Consider the following 7,217-nt stretch of genomic DNA (forward strand, 5'->3'; position numbering starts at 1 on the left):
GGATTTCCTCGGGAACTTCCGACGAGCCTTTACGGCGTCAGGAGAGATAGTCTCTCTCGACGACCAAACTCCCAACGTTCGATTTAGGCATTGAGAGCTCTTATAAGATAAAATATCTCAAATTTATACCTAGTAGAAACATGATTATTCAATCCACCTTTGATCTATATTATAAAGTAACCATATTGTAGTGGCCTATTTAGAATAATAATCATTCACCACACTATGACAAATAGTTTGCATGACTAATATAAGATAGAGAAACAACAAAACTATATATTTGCATTCAGGTTGCACTCCATCTGTACAGCCCAATCACAAGTTACAACGTGAAAAGTTATTTATTTATTTTTTTAAAAAAAAAAAAAGAAGAAGAAATTTATATATTTTTCTTCTTCAAATAAATGAAGAGGATGTATGAAGATGAGTGCAACGCATTACAAAGTATACAAATTTTTAATTCAAATCTAATGGTCGTTGTTCAAAATGAAAATTTTGATTTTTCTTATTGGCGATATACAATGATGGAAATTGAACCTCTAACCTCGAAATTAATAATAAAAGTCTACGTCAGTTGAGTCATGTTCGTATTGGTTAAAATGCAAATTTTTATCATACATTGAAAAAAAACATAACTTCCATTTGTAATGAAAGGGGAATTAAAAGTAGAGTTGCAATAGAGAAATAGGAATTACAATAATAATAATACACATAAAATCAATTAGGAACAAGAGCGGCATAAGTTCTCATCTCCGTCAGCTTCCTCGGTGGCGGTGGATGAGGGCGGAAATTCGGCGGCGGCGCCTTACAAGGAATAATCTTCATAGACTGCTCATCAGGACAAGAATGAGCTTTACTAAAGAAATAAGTACATTCCTTCTCCGGTCTCTGTTTCGGCAGACCCAAAATGCAGTTTCCGGAAACATCTAGAAGCTTCTTCGAGATCAAACTCCGGCAGACGGGGCCGACTTGGGTGAAGAAGTTGTTGCGGAGGGTGAATTGTTGGAGGTTTGGTAATTTGCAGACGTCCTCCGGAACGGTGCCGTATAAGGCGTTGTCGGAGAAAGCGAGAATCTGCATTTTGGTTAAGCAGGTGAAGGAGTATGGGATTGGGCCGGTGAGGGAGTTTTTACTTGCGTTGAAGAGAACGGTTTTCTCTAAAAGGCCGATCTCCATTGGTAAGCAGCCGGAAAGCTTGTTGTCGGAGAAGAGGACTTCGATTAGGTTCTCCTTTGTTTTTCCGATTCCGATGCTTTTTGGGATTGGGCCGGTGAACTCGTTGCTTGTGAATGTGAGATACCTACAAATAAGAACAATTAATTCTTTCATCGTTATTTATCTGTTGTGTAGTCCACTCTGATTTTATAGTCCAATCATAATTTGTTAGGTAAAAAAAAGAAAAATTCTTTCATTTCCAAATCCTTTTGTTTCAACTCAGACGGGCAACGAGTGTAGCTTGAATTTTAATTAGGGTAATTTGTATTGTAGATATTGTTATATTGTATAGATATTAAATATCTAAAATTTATCTTAATGTGTTTAGATATACAAATTTGTTTGATTTATCAATTTTGTAAAAAAAAAAACTAAAACAAAATAGTTATTTAATCAAATATAAGAGAATAAGTAATATGGTCAAAATTAAATTTAATTATTTAATATATTATTATATTGATTAATTATTTAATCATATAAAATACATATTTTTTAATTTTTTTTAATTAGACATTATTTAAATTATTTTATTTATTTAAAAAAAATAATTAAGTAAATATAAATTAATTAGAATATTAATAATTAATAAGAAAATTTTATATTAAATAACTAAGATAGAGTAAAATATCAATGATAAATGTATTAGTTGAAATTTATTAAGTCTAAATAATATATTTATATTTAATAGTTAATTAAAATGAATAGTAATGATTAATTGATATCAATTTATTAATTAATCAGACTCTACTCATCTTTCAAAGTATAAAAATCTCATAAATATGGAGGGTATTAAAAACCCATATCATATGGATTTTAAAATTCCCTTGAAAATAATATCATGGGTTTAAAAAGTAAGATTTCCGGAAACAAACAAAGATGATGTCTATTTGAAATCCTATGGCAATATCTCGGAAACAAAGAGATCTTAAGACATTAAAATTTACTTTTATCATATTCAAAATCACTTGAATATGTCACATGTTTGAAAGTGATTCTAAAATAGTTAAAATCATTTTTATCATTTTCAAAATCACTATGAAAAATGCTTTTAATCATTCAACACCAACTTTGATAATATGAAATTTTCATTTAAAAGCGTAAAATTAAATATTAAATTAATTTTGACTGATTAAATTAAAAATGCGTTTTGGAGTGATTAGGAACATTACAAAAGTTATTTTAACAATTACAGAATCACTCCCAAACATGCACTTCATCATGCAAAATTCATGTAACATTTAATATTCTCACTTTTAAATGTAATTTTCTTATCATCAAACTTGATTTTGAATGATTAAAAGCATGTTTTCAAGTAATTTTAACAATTTCATAATCACTTTTAAATATGTCTTTTATCTTTTAGCAGAAAACACTCATTCTCATCATAGTTTATTACACGGTAAACTTTATCTTTTCATCATAGAGTGAATTTTTAAAAGATAAGAGTAATCGATCACCCTGACCCAAATATTGCTCAATGTTTCAATATATCTATCTTAATTTATCATTTCACTTTGATATATATAGTAGATATGTGGGATATAAAAAATTTAAGCAACTAAAAATAAAAAATCAAATGGTAATAGAATATGATCATATTTGTAATTTAACTAAACTTTTGTTATTTATTTTGGTGGCTAACTGGTCTGGCTAAGATACCATGTCCACAGCATCACTTTAAGATAAGCAAGGTTATCCATATGTTTGGAAGAGAAAATAACGATAGGACAAAATATTTTATTTTATTTTTTCAAGGACTTAAATTGTATTGTCAACAAAAAAATATATATATATTTAAATAGTTATTTAGATTTTAGAGAACTAGTCTACCAAAATAGATATTATTAGAAAAAAATTAGAGACTTACCATAAGCTTGTACTTGAGTCAATACACAAAATTAAATGATAAAATAAGAACATAAATCATTACTTTTTAAAAATTCAATATTAAAATCGACATTCTAAATTTATTATTATTGTTTTACGAAAAGAGATTAATTAAAAGTTGAAATACTAAACTAGAATAAAATTTCAATTTTTTTAATAGAATTAAAGTTTAAAATTTTTATTATAAAAGGAGAAAAAGGCTAGTAATCCTTAATATTTGAAAAATAGCAACACTTTTAAAGTTTTAAGTAAAATAGCAACACGTCTATAAATTTTGGATCAAAATCAATACAACTTTACAAGTTAGTTAAAATTCATCTTATCCCAAAAATTAACAAGTTAACTACCTTAACTTCTAAAAAAATTGATTTTCTTAATAAGGAAAATTATTCGTCTCTAAATTTCATACAATGTCATAAAAAGTGTGGTTGAAATATGTTAAAACTTAAAAGGTAAGTAAATTATAAAAATCATCCTTAAAATATGATGAAATTTATATTATATTCGAAAAAAAAAATCGATTTTAAAAAATGAGCCCTCAAATTTATATAAATATTAAAATTGGACTTTCAAACTTACCATTTTTATAACTATTGTAAGTTCGAGATCCAATTTTAATATTTGTATAAGTTTAATAGTTCAACTTTTACGATTGGAAGTTTGAGATTATAACTCGGGCTACAATTTATCTTAAATTTTTGGTTAAAATAAAGTTTGGGGGAATATAATACCGAGCAGGGGTGTTGCCGAGATTGGCCGGAATGTTCTGATTAAACCTATTGTTGTTGAGGAAGATAGCGGTGATAATATCCATATCAAACAGCTCCGACCGAACCGGACCGTAATAGTCATTGAACCGGAGGTCCAAGAACGTCAGGTTAACGGCGCCGAGGACTTCATCAGGGAACAGCCCCCTGAATTTGTTATTGCTAAGATCGAGCTCGTAAAAGAATTTGACCTTGGAGATGAGCTTGGGGATGGTGGAGAAGAAGAAGTTTGAATTGGCATGGAAGAACGTGAGATCCGGCAACTTATCGACAAGCCCATCGAGGGTCAATTTCGAACCACTAAAATTGAAATTGTTGAAGCTAAGGCCGGAAACCCCTCTCTGTTTTCCGAAACCAGGAACTCTGTCGCAACTGAACCCTCTGTATTCGCAGACGTTCGTCCCAACCCATGTTTTTTTAACCTTCAATGGGTCATTCTCGATTCTCTTTATGTAGTTTTGAATCACATTATACGCAATTTCGATTCTCTTGCTCTCGAATTGCAGCCCCGGCGCCGGCGGCCGTTTTCGAGGAGGTTTTGGGGAGGGCGTTGGTGATGGCTTTTTTACTGGCGGCGGCGGTGGTGCAGGCGCGGAGGTGGTGGTGGTGGGAGGCGGTGGCAGCGGCGGTGGAGGAGGAGGAGGAGGTGGTGGGGAGGAGGAGTGTTGCAATCAGGGGATTCCGACGGGGGAGGAGTCTTTCCGTTACCGCCGATGCCGATGCCAATGTCGACGTCGAGGGCGACAGAGGAAAAGGAAGAGAAGAGGAGGAGATTAAAGATGGATAAAAATGCAAAAGGAGAGGCTGTGGCCATTTTAATTTATGGGCCGTTCTGCAAATTTGTGTGTTTTTGTTTTTTGTTCTTTTTTTCATTTGATATCGTCGGTAGAGAACATGGAAATTATATAGGAAGAAAAAGGAGGAAGAAGACATAAGACTATTTTGAAAAGTCAAATTTAAAGGGAAAACTCTGAATTCAAAAAATATATACGAGTATTGGACCAGTTTTATTTGGTGGTATACGATCACTTTCATAAAACTTTCATTAAACGAAAAAAAAAAAAATCAAACTATTTATAGAAATAATAAAAAGTATCTATCACACCTCGATCTCTATCAAAGAAAATTAAAATTAAAAAAAAAAAAAATAGAGAATTAGATTGAAATATCGTGATTGGTTCTCTATTTCTTTTCTACATTAATTTTGAGCTATGAATTTTGTTAGAAGGAGAAATTTCTTTATAGTAATACTTGACTATAACTGAATTACCTTGGGAGGTTTTGTCCAACTATAAAATATTGACAAAAATTGAAAAAGAACCATGATCAAAGTGGACCTGTGACACTGGGCCACAAAGCTGAGTTAGAAGTGACAACTAATAAGTAATAACTGTAGTCAATAATCAAAATATTGATATCCAAATTTTAGATTTCCAGTAAGAAATTATAAAAGTTATTCAAGTGTATACAATAATTAAGTTGTTTGTATTGATAATGAACAAAGTTATAAATATTATCATTAGTATTATATTCCTATTGAGATGATAATTAATTTGCGTTTTTTAATATTGTGTGAACATTTATATATTTTCGTTGAAGTTAAGGCTATCTACCACATAATATAACGACGTCACATACAATATATCAGCAATTGCAAGAACAAACATAAAAACAAAGAAAAAGAAAAGACACAAAGTTTGGTAATTACTCAATTTAATGATATACTACCTACGTTTGGGTGATTGTGCTCAGGAAAGATACTTCTACTAATATCAAGTCAAACAATTACAACGTTGTATTTGTCTATAAATAAACGATAAATATAGTGACACACGAATAACTTAACTCAATGAATGATAACTTAGGCTTCCCCAAGTGTGAGACCTCCTCTCAAGAAGACTTAAGGCTCCCCCTAAGTATGTGTATATTTGTAAGCAATTACTTATGCTTCCCCCTAAGTATGAGACTCCCTCCCAACCGTAATCTTTCATCCTTCTAGTGAAGATCACTTCACTTGATGAACTTAGGCTCCCTCTAAGTTTGAGAATCCTTTTTCAAGTAATGATATCTTAGGTTCCTCCTAAAATCAAGACAACCTTCTCTGAAGCAAGCTTCGACATCGATGTAGAGTACAACTTGAAGGTCTACAAGAATTTTGGAGCACGGAGATTGGCATACAACCACAACATTCGGACATCACATAAATAGAAAAGCTTCAAACAAAAATACTCAAAGCGCAACCCTAGCAAAACAACAACTTACCTTTAAATAAGCATAGCAGAAAATGAAAGAACCCTTTCAAAATCTACGATATTCCAGACAATGAAAAGATATAACCCTCTAACTTATGGATAAATCCACAGTTATTTTAATACTTGGATGTAGCTCAACTAGCAGTTAAGTTTTTGTTTTATCAAAAGAAAAGTAGATCTTACACAAGGATGAGGGATTGAACCTTCAACTTCTAACGAGGAAGGTCATGTTGATTACTGTTAAACTAAAGTCGTCACTTTGTCTCTTTATATATCTTTAAAATATTAAAAAAATCATCTTTACTATGATATATATACATAACAATATTTACTATAGTGATATAGATGTATTATCGATAATTTTCACTCTTGTTAATAATTATTATATATGTACATGAACATCAAATTCTTGAGAATACAATTGACAGACCATGTTAACTTATCATAGTAAATTTAAAAATTTATAATTCTCAATAATTATTTATGTTGTCGACCATAGTGTAACTTTTAACCTTAAAATCAAGAGGTTGGATCGTTCTCCTTTGTCTTTCCCATTAACTATTTTCACAATTTCATCTCATTTTGTCTCTCAAAATAAGAAAATAAAACTATTTGTTTTATCTTGTTTTAACTTTGTGATATGCTTATATCATGTTTTTCTAAACCTTGAGATGTTTTATTAAGGAAATTTTTTCTTTGAAATGAGAGAAAAAAACAATAATATATTGCATCAAATAGCAATTAAAACCACATTTACCTTTTAAATCCAACTCAACATTATTTCATCAAATTAACATACTTGTCAATATGATTATAAATTTAGGAGATAGATATGACATTCATTACTATTTTTCTAAAGATGGGTGATTTGATTCATAATTATATTAGTTTTTATTTTATCTATGGTACCAAAGTCAAAAGTTTACCGTATTGATAGAAAAAAATATTAAAATCTCAAATTTTAAAAAAAAAATGTCTTAGGAAAATATTTATAAAATGCTGATATCGAAGAATATTTATGAAAAGGAAAAATAATAATAATAAATAAATAAATATTCTACTCTTTTTAAATAAATTAAAATGTTTATTATTTATA

General features: G+C 30.1%; 1 pseudogene; it reads right to left on the reverse strand.

Annotated features, from left to right (window-relative positions):
* Positions 1 to 594: 594 nt before the first annotated feature.
* On the reverse strand, positions 595 to 4,683 carry LOC120078452 (annotated as a pseudogene).
* Between the last annotated feature and the right edge of the window lie 2,534 nt (positions 4,684 to 7,217).

This window comes from Benincasa hispida, chromosome 5 (genome assembly GCF_009727055.1).
Source record: "Benincasa hispida cultivar B227 chromosome 5, ASM972705v1, whole genome shotgun sequence".
NCBI classification, from domain to species: domain Eukaryota; kingdom Viridiplantae; phylum Streptophyta; class Magnoliopsida; order Cucurbitales; family Cucurbitaceae; genus Benincasa; species Benincasa hispida.